The sequence below is a fragment of the Protopterus annectens genome, chromosome 1.part0 (assembly GCF_019279795.1).
Source record: "Protopterus annectens isolate FY-2018-M chromosome 1.part0, PAN1.0, whole genome shotgun sequence".
Classification (NCBI taxonomy): Eukaryota; Metazoa; Chordata; order Ceratodontiformes; family Protopteridae; genus Protopterus; species Protopterus annectens.
Genome location: NC_056725.1, coordinates 1,731,660,894 through 1,731,677,159, shown reverse-complemented (window position 1 = coordinate 1,731,677,159; position 16,266 = coordinate 1,731,660,894). Strand labels below are relative to the sequence as shown.

General features: G+C 43.0%; 1 protein-coding gene across 5 annotated transcripts in view; it reads right to left on the bottom strand.

Moving 5' to 3' along the window:
- SASH1 (SAM and SH3 domain containing 1) overlaps nucleotides 1-16,266 on the bottom strand; it is a 1,700,050-nt gene that overhangs the window by 792,490 nt on the left and 891,294 nt on the right. The window lies entirely within an intron of this gene.

Below are 16,266 nucleotides of genomic sequence, written 5' to 3'. Positions count from 1 at the left end.
CTTTCAAAGCTGATAGATGGCTTCTTTCATGCAGTTCTGTGGTACTGCTGTCTGAAAAGACAAGACCAGATAATAACCTTAAAAATGCACAGCAAGGATATTACACATTTTTCTGATGTCACAATAATAACATAACCAGATTTTTCTTTCGCCATTTTCCAAGTGTAATCGTTATACTCCATGTAGTACAAAAGTATTCTAGCATACCTAAATCTTGTAAAAGTTGAGCAACTCAACCATCCTTTGAAGCAGTACAATCTGCCATACAAGTTACTTGTGAAACTTAAATATGATGGCACTGAAACAGAGAGAGAGAGACAGTGAATATTGGTAAGGTATCTGCTTCTAAAACAGCTCTGAAATATACCTGGAAATAAAGATATGTACTTTAGGCCCAAGTGCTATACATACTGGTTAACTAATAAATGAAGAACTGCAACATTTAAACTTTGTTTCTAAAACTTAGTTCACATAATGTATTACTCGGTTCAGGTAAGTGTTGTTACTCTCACTAGGGGTAATATACAATTACTGACCATGGGATGGGTATGGGCAACCTAACATCAAATGGGATAGGTTAATTCAAACACCAAAAGGGATATTGGCTAGGTTTAAAATGGCCTGCAAGGGCAGCTACTCTAATACTTACCTATAAACGTACAAGTACTTAGTCATATGTTAATACTTCACCATATTACAATCTGAGTTTAATAATATTTCCATATGGTTAACACTTCATCATTTTGTATAACATTTCTTCTTCTTCATACTACAATCCAAACTTGATAATGATACTTCTGCAATGTTAATAATTCACCATAATCTATCATAAGCCTGATACCAACGTTCTGATATAATTAATACTTCTTTAAACTGCACAACATTCAATGTTTGCATGTAAAACATCTTATACGTCATCATATTATCTACTATTTAAGTAGTTTTAGTCAACAGAAATTTATTCACAGTGACATATAACTATTTGATCACATGGTTAATATTCATATCCAATGTAAACCTAACATTTTTTTCATATAATTAATACTCTATTATTAATCTTCTGACAGACGAGATACAAAAAAGCCTAATTATTTAGTCATGTAATAACAAATTTGCTATAGTGCAAATTTTTACTACTAAATATCAAATATTCACAATTAAACTTTTAAATATATTTAATACTTCATACTTTTTTATGATACCTGAAACTTCAGAAAGTGTCATATGTATGCAGTCATTTAATTACAATTCATTTCAATCCAAATCTAACATATTAACATTTTTATACGACTGATACTTCATCATTTACTATACTTTACATCAGGGCAGTGAGTGGTATCACAAAATGTATTTTATAAAGGCCCTCACTCATAGGTGTTATTACATACACTTCTCTATGTGTAGAGTAAAAAACAGTTGTTTGCTCGCCATTCATGCCAAAACATACTTGTTTCAATAATACACTGGTTGAAATTCTGGCAAATGTAAATACATTACTGAAACACACTTTCTTATCCCAGTGGGACTGTTATATTTTTCAAGTCATCTTGTTCCAGTGATTGTACACAGACAGTATTTTTCACAGAATTTGTATCCCATTCCCACCCATCCTCTATTTCTTCAACAGTATCCACATCTTGCCATCCAGCCTTAATGCTCAACTTGTAGTTTTGCTAGCCTCAGTGGGATTTCCTTTACCAAAACAATGTTAATGCAGTAGCAAATTTCAGTTTTCACTATAATCTTATTTTTCTCTCTTTTAATGCTTCAGTATAACGCAGGTGATGTTTCAAAGTCGCCTCAGAGTAATCATACTAGACAGACAAACACTAGTTGTCCAGTTACTGATAATCTACTAGGTTGCCATGATTACTAGAAAATTTTACATCTCAAAAACTCAATTACTACAGGTCTTGGTTTCCCATACTTAACATATAACTACAATATTGGCAAATGGTTCACCATTGCAATCAAAACAACTTTTTTGAAACCTTGTCTAACGCACTATCTTGGTTTTCACAAAAGTCCAGTCCTACCTCATTTTCCAGAACTCCATAATATAATCCACAATTTTTTCACCTCATTACTTTGTCTGGTTTCCAATTAATTGTTGCTGGCATTTACCAAGCCACATAGCCATTTACTAGCATGCAAAACTCTGCATTCTCTACTCCAATCTCTTCCAAATATTTTAAGTATGCTACAAACAGGCCTGTTGCACATTTGGTTTTAGTCACTCACAAGCTATTTATTAGTCACCTCTGAGACAAGCAACTGCAACAGTTTTCTTGGGTCTCTAGTTAATCATTATGAATCAGCATGGTTGCCATGCCTTTGACACATTCCTCACTCCGCCACTTCCAAAATGCTTACTTGCAGCTGCACATTCCATTTCCTTCATTGTCAACTGATGAACAACACCTTCACCCTTCTTTATATCAAATGTTGCATAAAACACTTTTTTTGCTTTAAAGTCAGCAGATATAATTATTAGTATTTAGAGAGAACCAAGAAAGAAACAATTTTCACCAATCATCATGAGACTTCCATCCAGTTCCAGACTGTCCTGAATGTATGGACTACATACATTAGAGCCAGAATGTACTGAATGCTGCTGTGTTTACATCACTTCTCCTGACCCATCAATGTTCCTGTTTGGGTGCCCAGTCAAAGCCTGATGCATCTTTCATCAGTGTTTGGAATCCCTGAAGAGGTTATAACTGGTACAGCATCTGGGATGCCCCCATATGAACTTCTTTTTGGACTGCAGGTATGACCAAGAAACACCTTCGCCAGAGAGTGAAGCTTCAGGCACCCTAAGTTTTTCAGGTAGAAATGTCTCTTCCTCATATTCAGCCTGGGTACAGGAACCAATAAACTGAAGGATAACATGCACCCAAGTGCCTTGGGGACGACTCTGACTATCACTAAAACCTTTTTTCTGCAGTTTGCAAGAAAAAGAGACACAGTAAAGATATATTCTCTAATGATACAGACAGCATCCTCTCTCTATCTGGTGTCCAGAGATGCTCCTGTCTTTGTCTGAGTGTAGGTAAATCAGGACTTGACATGTGAAGGAGATGCTCAAGCTGGTCAGACAAGGAATGGTATAAACTAGGGATGACTTTAGCAATTTATGAGAAATGGCCTGCAGTAGGCAACTTAGGTTCAGAGGGATGATGATAGGCTATTGGCCCAAAGGCCCTTATAAGCCTAGTCAAGATTTTTGCCCATGTTCTCACAAATTCAGCACCTGTTTCCCTGTCCAGCAGAGACACAGGTGGGATCTTAGGGGTATATTTTCTGTTTCCCATGCAGTCGTCCACGTTCCTCTTAAAGAAGGCTAGTGAGGTACTCTGATTGACATGGCGAGGGAGTCTATTCCAAAGATTGGGGGGTCTTTGGGACACAAATCTATCCTGCCAACAAGTACTATTAATGTCACAAACCAGGTTGAGGCCTTGCATGTGGGTTGCACAAATGGAGTTTGACTTATAGATATGCAGAAGCTCCATCAAGGCTAGGTCTGAGATGGCCCTGTATGCCAGGCACAGGTCACCTCTGAGCAGTCTGTATGACACTGAGTAGCGGGACAGGACTTTAAGCCTGTCTGTTGAGACCCTGGTCCAGAACATCTGTGGTCTCTCCAGCTGCTGCAAGTACTTGGCAAGGTACATGCCGAATGATGCATTGTACTCTATAAAGGGTCAGATAAGGGAAGAGTACAGGAATGTTATGACCTCCTTGTTCCTGGATGAAATAACCTTACTTATGAGTTGGGCCATGTAGAAACCCTTCCATAACAAGGGAGGCAACGTGGTGGTCAAAACTCAGGTTGCTATTAACCTGGGTGCCCAAGTCCCTCAAGACTGATTGTAGGCTTAGTACACTGTTACTGATTAGATAATTAGTGGGGATGCCATTTTCCCCAAAGGGGATAATGATTCATTTCTTGGCATTCAGTTTGAGGCCAGGCTTCTGGTACCAGTCATTAGTTTTGGTAAGGCCCCCTTGGAGGATATTCAAATCACTAGGGGAATTTTAGACAGTGCCTAGCTTGCAGACATTTACAAACTTGGTCAACCACAAACCACTGTTTTGGCTTGCACACCCAAACAGTAGAGGCCCCAAGACTGATCCTTGGGGTATGCTGCTCATTAAGGGACTACTACTAGAGGTGGCTTCCCTAGTTTGACTGAGTGGGTTCTATAGCCATTTAGCTACCCATCTGGTAATATATGGGTTGATGTCTAGCTGGGAGAGTTTATCTATTATGCTCAATTGAGGAAAAGTGTCGAAGGCTTTGACTAGGTCAAGGTAGGCATTGTGCACCATCTTCCTCTCATCCATGGCTTTGGCGACTGTTTCGAAGAAGTCAACCTAGTTTAATAGGCATGATCTCCCTTTGACAAAACCACACTGTGTGGGGTCAAGCATTTTGAGGTTGCCAATATCCTTGCAGATCAGGCTAGTTCGGCTAATGGCCCTATAATTACCTGGATCAGTGGACCTTTGTGTAGAGGGATGATAGTGGCTGTCCTCCATTCAGCTGGGATGAAGACAGTTGCTCAGGCTTTGGTTGAATATGGTGCCTAATGGTGCTGAGAGCTCATACCAGAGTTCATGTAGGACGCAGCCAGGGATGTTGTCAGGTCCCATGGAGGCTGTATTTTTTGCCTTTGAGAGGGCATTAAAATCTCCTCCCTGGTGATGAGGGGAGGGGGGGTCAGGTGCTGAGGATGTCCTGGTTTTACTAATGGGAGGGCAGGGGGGTGAAGTTTTCATTGAATCTGTCTAAAGCATTTGTGTACATGGTGTTCTTTGACCACCAGTTCAGAGCAGATTTGGGTGTTACCTTTCAGACTGCAGATGTATGTGAAGAAGGCCTTGTGAGTGTCCTTAGTGGATGTGCCCAATTTGGACTCTAAGTTAGCCTTAGAAGATTTCACCAGTGACCTTTTTTGCTTGTTCAGACAAAGGAGAGATTGCTTCCAACTTGGCACCTGCTCCTTCTTGGTCCTGGACAGCAATTTTTTTCCTTTTATCATAGAGTTTATTGCTGCTGTCCACCAGCCAGGTTTACTCTTCCATGAGTAAGATGATTTGGTCCTATCTGGTATTGCTGAGTCCATGCAGCTATGCAGGTGCTCACATAGTTTTTAAGTTTGGTCAATAGTGCTAGTTACAACTGAAGGGACAGTGGCTGTAAAGCTGCTTATACCTACTGTCAGGAGACTGTAGTAAGTTTTGGACTTTTTTTCTTTTTTTTGACGCTGATGGGGGGGGGGGGCAGGGGAGATGGCGACTTCGAAAGTGATCGCTTTATGGCCCTATCTTACCAAGGAGGATGACACTGTAGGGCTGCTAAAGTGGCTACTCATGTTGGTTAGTACCAGGTCCAGGATATTTTCATCTCTCATGGAGGTATCAATCAGCTAATCCAATGCATTGGCAATGGCGAAGTCAAGGAATCTCTGGGCATTTGTGTTTAGCTAGAATTGGTCTTCTACTCTATGGCTGAGTAGTTAAATTCACCCAGGAACAGAGTAGAGGGCTGAATCTTGATGGATTCAAGTAAGTTCAGATAGGTGGAGTCGGCATCCTGAGTCATGACTGGGGGTCTATAATTTGAATAAGTGTTTTGTCAACAGTTAACGGCACATGGAGGGTTTCCTGTGCATAACAATGTTGGACCAGCCTGGATGTGTGTATGTCTTTGAAAAATATTTAAACTGCACCTCCTTGGCTTTGTAACCCTCCATTTGTGGTCTGAAGGTATGGTAGGATGAGTAACCTGGTAAGGCTGGGGTGCTGTCCACAGCTTTGAACCAGGTTTCAGTGACTGCACAAATGTCAGTATCCTCCAGGGTGAGGAATGTTTGCAATGAGTGCAGTTTCATGCTAAGACTCCTAGCATTTAGCAGCATGACCTTTAAATTTTGTTTAGAAGAATGTTTCACGTTGGTAATTTTGTGCTCATAACTTTGCCTAAAAAAGGCACTATGGGGGAGACAAGAGCCTTTGCTAGAAGCCTGAAGCCCAGGGTAGACAAATGAAGGCCACCTCTGGCAAACATCGTGGTCTGTCAACCATGTCCTCCCAGGCTGTCGGGTACTGGATCCCCTTGGAATGACACCAGAAACTAAGCCAATTGTTAAAGTCTATCATTTTCTGTTTGTATTGAGGCATCATTCTGGGTGATGGTAGGATGCTGCCTAAGGCTAGGGACACACCTGCCTGGGACACATATTCAGCGAGCTCAATCATGTCTCTCTTCATACGACGCAGAGAGGTAAATCTCAAATCATTCACACCAACATGGACTATGACAGTCATAACAGTACCTGTTGTTAAGAGACTTGAGTGCGTGCATGATATGGCATATTCTAGCACGTGACAAGCAACTTACTATGACTTTCTCCTTGTCTAGCCCAGTAAAGGGCACAGCTATGAGGAAACATGAATATCTTTCAGCCTGAGAAAAAGATACAGACTGGAAGTGAGCATCGAGTTAAATGCCCTAGAAGCAGTAGACACGTTAAAGTACAAGCAGATGAAAGGGAAATATTGTGTTCTGTACCAAATCTCAGAAAACGTCTGTGCTTTTTATAAGTGGGAATAATTGTCTAAGGACTCACTTGTGCTATCACATAACAGTAAAGGAAGAAAGAACTACAAAACTAGCATTATGAGCTTTAGTACCCTTCCCTGTTTAGAAAAGTTATACGCTACACTCATTAGTATTCTAAATATTCATGAACTATGTACAGAGACTATGACAAAAGCAAATACCCATACTCTAGATCAACTCAACAGTCAAATAGCCAAAATCTGGAACAGAACTTAGAGGATGTTTCAAGGCTGCACAGGTGATTGCAAAAAAATAAATAAATAATCACTACAGTGTACAAAAAAAGCTGTTAATCCTACCAGTAAATGCTAAAAATAAACAAAAAGTAGAGTGAGCTAAAGTTGTTGTCTACATTTGTCTTCAACCCATGGTAACACGAACCTGGAACAGATCTGACTCGGCCACATTTCTCCAGCATCAGATCCAAGCTCCATGCTCCTTCCCTACCCATAATGCCCCTGTCTCCTTCCTCCCTTCAGATCTCGTTTGCCGAGCTAGTTGCAAGCATCGTGGTTCTCTACTCCAGGCTTCTTTTTGGGTAATTGAGTTTAAATTTAAACTCCTATTCTCATCTTTCTATCTAAAATTCTCTTCTATCTTTACCTGCCCCACCTTTCGCATTTACACGTTTATATATATATATATATATTCTCTTCTTACTCTCTCTACCCTATCTAAGTGTGTGTGTCTGTGTGTGTTTTCTGTTTGGGTTTTTCTCTGCTGCTGAACATGTCAGAGACACCCAAACCAGGGTTCCATAAGTGCACAGAAAGTGGCCATAAGCTTTCCCCGGTGGATGGCCACACCCTGTGCATTGTTTGCTTAGGGATCCCTCATCTTGATTCCGCTGGTTTGATCTGTGTGGGGTTCAATCCCTATGCATTGATCGACAGGAGGAATAAACTTATACTCAAGGGCTTTCTCCCTCCACCTACTACGGAGGCCCTTCTGCGTCAACTTCTGTGTCTACCACGGCCTCTGGGACTTCACTTCTCTCTAAGAGGACCAGGGATAAAGAGAAGCATAAGCACTGAGACAGGCTGAGAAAGCAGTCCCCTGACTGCTCTCCTTCAGCTGAGCCACCAGTCAAATCCCAATTGGCTCCTAGCACTGCTTCTCCCCAGAGCCAGAGATGCCTCGGAGGCGTTCCCCAGTATCAGCATCACCTCATTGCCTCTCTAGGCTGGTGTCAGTGGCCTCTTCCTCCATATTCACCATCAGGCTTTCCAAAGCAGAGGTGGACAGGATGATGCAGAGATTCATCCACATTGCCTGCCCCTCTTCCTCCAGAGCAGGGGGCATGTAGTCCGCCTTCATCCCAATCACTCCTCCTCCAATCCTACCCCAGGTTTCAGAGTACTTGGGTCCGGGGACCCTCGGCGTCGAGAGGTCAACCCAGTTGCATATCAAAATTCTGGAGATGAGGGCGGTGTTACTGGCATTGCAAGCTCTTCATGCCCATCTTCCCCGAGGGATGATTGCCATCCAGACAGACAATATGTCGGTAGTCTGGTATATAAACAAACAGGGAGGAACCAGGTCTTATCTCCTTTTCCATAAAGCCATGAGATTGTGGGAGTGGGCAATCGCCACCAGCCATTTTCTGGTAGCAACGCACATTCCAAGGAGATACAACATTCTAGCAGACAGGCTCAGCAGGTTTATCCTGATGCCTTACAAGTGGTCTCTTAATCCTTCAGTAGCGAAACAGATCTTTCTAAAGTGGGGGGTCAGCCTTGCTGCAATCTCTTCAACTCTCCTTCCAACACGAAGTGCAGTGAGTTCTTTATTCTTGACTCACCTCCAGGGGAGTCCTCCAGAGATGGTCTAGTTCATGTTTGGCTCTCCGGTCTTCTCTATCCCTATCCTCCACTTCCACCTGATACCAAAACTCATTCAGAAAGTACAATGGCTGGGGAGCTCAAGTCATCCTCATTGCACCCTTCTGGCCTCACCAATTATAGTTCCCTTCTCAGTGGTCTCATGTAGTGTGTCCTCCCTGGATGTTGGATCCAGCTCCGGATCTGATTTTACATCCCTCAGGGATTCCACATCCAGATCTGGCCAGTCTGAGGCTCATCACTTGGCTGCTCCAGTTCTCATGATAGTTAGGACTCCCGGGCTATCTTCTCCTGTTAAGAAGATTTTGGTAGTAGCTCACAGATTTTCTGTGAGGAAGGTTTATTCGAGTATGTGAAAGCGTTTCTTAATTTGGGCATCTTAACAGGATTTCTATCCCTTCAATGCCCTGGTTCCTGTTATCTAGCAGGCATTTTTCAACAGGGTGCCAGCTTCTCTATGGTTAAAGTGCAGCTGGCAGCTATTTCTAATTTTCACACAGGGGATGATTCAGCTTCTCTAGCCTCTTCTAAGCTCTGTAAAGCTTTTCAGAAGGGTACATTTCTTCTTAGGCCACCGCTCAAGGACCCTATGCCTCCTTGGGACCTTACTTTGGTCCTTCAAGTCTTGGTTTCTTACGCCTTTGAACCCACTGCTTCAGTGGATTCTTGTCTTGAGAGACAGCCATTACTACAGCTAAAAGAGTGTCGGAGCTTTAGGCCATATTGCTTAAGCCTCCTTAGATGAGCTTCCATGAAGACAGGGTATCTTTATGCACTAATCCTTCCTTTCGGCCTAAAGTGGCCTCAGAATCAAACATCAATCAGGTTATCAGCCTCCCCATCTTCTTTCTAAACTTTCAGAATAAGGGAGAGTATAAATTGCACCTGGTGGATGTTCACAGACAATTACATTTTTACTTACACAGAATAAAGGCCTTCTCTGCAAGTCTGATCAACTTTTCATTTCCTATTCCAAGCCCTTTTTAGGGAAACCTGTATCAAAGGTCACCATTGCTCATTGGATTTCTCAGTGTATAGTCTCAGCATATTCAACCAAAAGGACTGTCTCCACCAGGTCAAGTTAAGGTGCATTCTACTAGGTCTATGGCTACTTCAGCTGCTTTTTAGCCCAGAGTTTCCTTGGATGGCATTTGCTCTGTGGCTACCTGGGCATCTTCACATTCTTTCATCTCCCATTGCAAGTCTGATCTTCTCTCCAAAAGTAGTACATCCTTTGGCTCCACCATGTTACGGAAATCTTTCCATGAGGGCCTCCCACATGTTTGGTAGCTGGGGACTCTGTCCCACACGTTGAAGAGCAAATTAATATAAGTTGAGATGAAGTTATGTACTCACCATAATGTTCCATCGGAGTTGTTGATCTTCATTTGTCTTCAACCTTCCCTTCCTCCTTCCCTCTGCCTCATATGGGCTGTGTGGTGGTCTGGCTGGAAAAGACATGGCCCTTTCTTGGCCATAAATGGTCATTCCTTTTGATACTATCTGGATTATTGTGCCAAGAGGTAAGGGATTGTGTCAGGCTGGGTTGCTATGGTGGGCAGCAAACTCAATTTGAAGGGAGAAAGGAGACAGGGGCATTATGGGTAGGGAAGGAGCTTGGAGCTCAGATCTGATGCTGGAGAAATGAGTCAGAGTCGGATCTGTCCCGGATCCGTGTACCCACAGGTTAAAGACAAATGAAAAGCAACAACTCATATGGAACGTTATGGTGAGTATATAACTTCTTTCTGTGTTTCTTATGCTTAGTCAAACACTCTGTTTGTGCTGTGCTGACGAGGTCATAACAAGGCTGAAATATGCATATCCACAGCTAGTGGGGTTTGGCTTTATTGGCCTGAAATTGTCCATTAAAACGACTTCAAACGTAAAAGTCATGGGCAATCAGAATCGCCATATAGCTGAAACACCTGATGTTCATAAGGGTCATTTGCATATATCCCATGTGCCTCCGTTACAGGAGGTTTGGGAGGTCACTCATTGGAAGTTCTAGCTTGGCTGGAGTTTTCATTTACTTTTTACTGATTGGTTTTTCAGTGTGACCTTCTCACTCTGTTTTAATTTTTCAGATCGTTAGAATTTCTATCCATATGTAACCCTTTACCTTAAAGATAGAAATATGTGAATCATATTACACTTACATAAAGTGTACGTTAGAGGCTACAGACTGTATGTTAACAGTTATTTACAAATTTTGATTGAAAAGCAAGCACACTGGACTTTCTGCAATAGCTGATAATTCACATTTCTAAGAACTCACATTTTTCAGGCAAAAGTAATAATTCAAGCTGTTCACATTGTTTCTAAATACAGCACAATAAACGTGTATAAAACAGCATTAAGAGGCCGGCTGTGGCTGTACTCTGAGCTTGCCGTTGATGTCTTATTAATTTCCTTTACAGCCTTTAAACGAGTCTGCATCTGAAAAGTACACAATAGGGATTTCTCTGCAGAAGGATGCACATGAAATTAAATATTTTTATAACATTTTTTTTTCCAGCTGTGTACTACAGATACCTGGATGGGGGTTAACATTAACAAACACTGCCGTCTTTAATGCAAATTAATTTATGCTTAGACTGGCAACAGGGAAACATTCATTTTGTGTAGGAACTACTTGATATCAAATAAATATACAATTACGGAAATGTAATTTCACAAATAACCCACTTTTTAGGCATAATTCCCTCCAAAGGAAAGGTGAAGGAAAAGGTGCAATTAATGTGTGTCCCTCAAACCATTTTTTTTTTGATAAAACAGTGTGGGCACAAGACATTCAACAATGCCACGTATTACACGTACACATTTCTTATTCTTCTGAAAATACACATTTGTACAAAACTTTTTTAGTGAAGAAAATGAACATTGAGTGTCTTATTTTTGTACATTAGTTCATTAGTATTTTTGCTCTCCTTCTGATTTTATAACCAGGTTGATAGCAATGACGAAGTCTCTTAAGAGAGAAATATTAACTCAAGGATTCAAAAACAGTTCAAGTTCAAAGCACAACACAGCAGCAAGCGTGTAAATACTTACAAAATAACTGTAACACACTACTGCATATTGCTATGGGCATAAATAGATCCACCTCACGTCAACAAACTCAAAGTAAATCAACATCAACACTACCCAACCCAATACAATGAAACTCCATTGTGAAATATAAATGTACCCACTGAATCAGAAATTCAATGAGAAAAAAATAATAAAAAGAAAAAATTATAACTTTTTTGGTAGGGGTACACACTCCTGTACAAGTCTGCATTCCCCACACACCATACTACCTCACAGTAAGACGTTGTCCTGTTCGATTCTCAGCGAGAGCGTCTTCTGTGTGGAGACATGCGTGAATGGGTGTACCTTCGTTGAAGGTTGTGTGTCAGGGCTGGCAACTCGGTACGTAAAAATCTACTGCCAATCATTAGCAGACTGGAGTTCAGCTGTGGCGACCCCTAACCGGGAAAAGCCAAAAGACACAACAACAACAACAACCATGGGGAAATGGGAGCAAATGTGTACTTTTAGACAATTACTCCCTATTCTTCATCTCAGTGAAGCGACTTTGGAAGCAAACAATGGTAAAGGCAAAAATATAACTTCATTCATCGACAAAACATGCATGCATGCATATGATATAAAGTCACCCTGTCAAAATAAAATATGACTAAGCGCCCCACTTGACAGAATGGAAAATCAACTCCAAATTGAGGAAAACTGATACGAAGTAACTGGCAAAGGTAAGGTGGTGTATTTCCATACAACTGATTTGGAATCTGCCCTAAAATGTGTAATGGTCATTAAAACTAGGTATGGGTCATTCTAAATTAACTCTTTGCCACACATTCCCCTACCTTGAAGATATATCATCAAATAATATATGCTACAAGGTGTATCATGCATATTTAAATTGACTGTTTAAACAAAGTACAGTTGTGTACACTTATCATAAATGTAGTGTTCGTGTGTATTCACTGTTGCAGTCATCATATTTGGATAATCCCTGCTGGGGTAGCCCTCAGCCAGCCTGAATACCAGAGACTTAGTATTTCTGCATCAGTTGCTGTCACTTGAGGATTAACGTCCGGTCCTCAGTGGTATAAAGGAAGGCATCTGACACCATTACATCAGTTTTTCTTGCCCTAACCTGTCAGGAGGCCAGGCTCTGATAGTAGAACCCCACCAGTGGAAAACACATACCAATATATCCCTTGTAAGGATAATAAGGGGGATGGAGGGAGGAAAACCAGGACTGCAACAGTAAATACACTTGAACATCTACATTTATGATAAGTGTACACAACTGTACTATGTTCTTCGTGTTTCACTGTTGCAGTTATCACATTTGGGTAGATGCCCAAAGCTGAGGAAATGGGTGGAGGCAGACCAGGAAGCCAGGGGCTGGCTAGCATGCCCTGCAAGACTGCAGAGGCAAACTCTGCCCTGGATTTGGCCAAGAGAGGCAGGTGGTAATGCTTGGTAAAAGTGTGAACAGATGTCCAGATGGCAGCCTCCAGGATATCCCTGGTGGGGACTCCTCTGAGGAAAGCTGCAGAGGTGGAAGCAGCTCTGGTGGAGCGTTTCCTGGACCCCCTTGGGAGGAAGCTTGCCATGCTGTTTGTAACAGAAATGGATGCAGTGTGCTATCCATTTGGAAATGGTTTGCTTGGAGATGGCTTTGCCTTCTGCCCCCTAAAGCAAAGCTAACCAGCAATTGATCAGACTTTCTGAAGGGTTTAGTCCTGTCCAGATAGTATATGAGCTGTCTGTGCACATCTAGAGTGTGCAGAATCCTTTCCCCTTTGTTTAGGAGGTTTGGAAAGAAGGTGGGAAAATGCATGGATTGGTTGAGTGCCACTTTGGGCATGAAGGATAGATTAGTTCTGAAGGATACCCTGTCTGCATGGAAGATGATGAAGGGTTCCACAGCCATGAGTGCTTGCAACTCAAAGACTCTTCTGGCTGAAGTGATGGCTAGGAGGAAGGCTGTCTTCCAAGAGAGAAATTTTAGCTTTGCAGAAGAAGCTGGTTCTAAAGGGGGCAGGGTAAGCTTTTCCAATACAAAGTTAAGGTCCCAAGCTGGTGTTGGTGCCCTTTTGGGGGGCCTCAAGTTACTAGCCCCTGAGGAACTGTTTAATCAGAGGATGTAAAAAAAAGAGGCTGCTCAGTGGGAAAATGAGCAGAAATAGCAGAGGCATGAATTTTTATAGAGGAGAAGGATAAACCACTGTGTAGTACTTCAGCAAAGTAATCCAGGATGAGAGGGGATGGAGGGCTGTGATGTACTGGCCCCCTTAGCCTGTATCCAGGTGCAAAACCTTTTCCATTTGGATCCAGGTGCAAATCCTTTTCCATTTATCTGCATAAGACATCCAGAACTAATTTATTGAGGATGGCAGATTGGTCAGGGGTTAGGGTAAAGCCAAGCTGCCAAATTGAGTGTCTGCAATTGAGGGTGCATGAATTCGCCTTCCCTCTGGGTTAGGTGGTTTGGAATCTGAGGAAGACACCATGGAGGCAGCGGGGACAGGCTGTGCAGCAAGGGGTACTAGTGCTGTCTGGGCCAGTCTGGAGCTTTGAGAACGGTCCTTGGTTTTTCCTCCCTTATTTTCAGCAGTACCCTGGGAATGAGAGATAGGGGAGGAAAAGCATAGACAGAGAGGTTTACCCACGGGAAGGACAAGGCATCCGCTTTCCAAGCCAAACAGTGATGCTCCCTGGTGCAGAATTTGCTGAGCTGATGGTTGGTGTGGGAGGCAAAGAGGTCGACCTCCGGGGTTCCCCACTTCTGAGTTATTAGGAAGAAGGTGTTTCTGTTGAGCTGCCACTCGTGGGGCCCAAGAGCTTTCTGCTTAATTGGTCTGCCAGGGAGTTGAGACAGCCTGGCAGGTATTGTGCTAACAGGTGTATTTGCATGGAAGAGGCTGTGAACCAAAGGGTCCTGGCCAGCCTGCACAGTGGGTAGGAGTGAGTCCCTCCCTGCTTGTTGATGTACAACATCACAGTGGTGTTGTCTGTTTTGATCAGGAGAACCCTTGGAGAAAGAAGGGGTTTGAAAGCTATCAAAGCCTGCTGCACAGCCATCATCTCTTTTTGACTGATGTGCAGAGGGAGTTGCTGGGGGTTCCATTGGCTCTGTATGCACCTGCCATCCAGATGTGCACCCCAAGTGTAGTCTGATGAGTCTGTGGTGAGGGTCTGGGCAGCGGGGTGTGGGGAGAAGGGCAGTCCCTTGTTGTGGGAGCAGGCTGTTGCCCACCAAAGAAATTGCTTTCTCAGGCAAGGAATAATAGGTAGAAGAGTTTCCAGATCTTGAGTGTGTTGACACCAAAGGCTCTTTAGGTACCACTGAAGTTTCCTCATATGCAGTCTGGCATATGGAATGAGGAGTATGCAAGAGGCCATGAACCCCAGGGCTTGCAGGATTTTCCTTGCAGAAAGCTGGGGCCTGGTGCTAGTTGAGAGAAGTAAGCTGATAGGAACTTTTGTTTCTCTGGTGTAAGGCATGCCATCTGGGATGCTGTGTCCAGACTTGCTCCCAGGAAGATTATCCATTTGGTGAGTACCTGTTTGGATTTCTTTTCATTGATTGTGTACCCTAGGGAGGTTAGTAGGTCCTTTACAAAAGCCAGGTCTTTGAGCAGCTTTTCCTAGCTGTCTGCCTGAATAAGGCAGTCATCTAGGTAGGGGTAAATTTGAATTTTTCTTTGTCTGCAAAAGGCAATGGCTGGAGCCAGGCATTTTGTGAAAACTCTGGGAGCAGTAGATAAGCCAAAGGGAAGCGCAGAGAACTGAAAGTGTTGAGATCCTGCCCTGAAGGGGAGATATTTTCTGCAGGACTCCCTGATAGAAATGTGGGCTAGGCCTCTTTTAGGTCCAGGGTGGCTCGCCAAGCATCCTTGGAGGCCATGGGTAACAGCTGCTGGAGGGTGAGCATTTTGAATTTTGAGATCACCAGAAAGGTGTTTTGAGTGGATAGATTGAGGCTGGGGTGCCAGGTGTCCTCTTTTCTGCACACCAGAAAAAGTCTGGAGTAGAAGCCTTGGCCTATCTGCTCTGCAGGAACATGTTCTACTTCCCCCAAGGAGAGCAGGGAATGGATTTGCTTTTGAGCCTCTACCCACTGATTTGGTGGTAGATCTGGGATCCCTTCTGGAGTTGGAAGGGTGTGGAAGGAGGATTTGTACTCCTGAGATACAATGTTCAGAACCCATTGGTCCTTGGTAATGGTGGCCTAGGTGCTTGAGAGAAAGGAGAGTTTTCCTCCTAGGGGTATGTGAAGGTGTGCAGAGGCGAGTTCAGGAAGGGGCAAGTCACTGTGAGTTCTTACCATAAGGGGGTGGGGCTTAGAACTCCCTAGTTTTGAAGTGGAGGTAGTCCACTGCTTAGATCTCTGCAACCCCTGGGGCTGCTGTCGGGGGGGGGGGTCTGTTTCCACAGGGCCTAGGCTGGCCCTGTCTACTCAGAGTAGGAAAGGACCAGTGCTGAACCTAGGAGGGGGCTGGACCTGTAAGAAGTCTTTAACAGTCTTCATAGATTTTGCTTTTTCTTCCATCTTTTTTTAAGACCTCTTCTGCCTTAGTGCCAAATAAGTTATCTTTGTGTATGGGTGTATCCAACAATTTTGATTTGACATGGTCTGGCAGGGGTTGTTCCTTAAGCCATGCATGTCTTCAAATGACAGATGTGGTTGACTGCTGCCATGCAAGAAACTTCTAGGGCATCACAATCATAGTGCAAAGTGTGTTTAGTTACTTGACCAGCAGAATGCATTAAGTT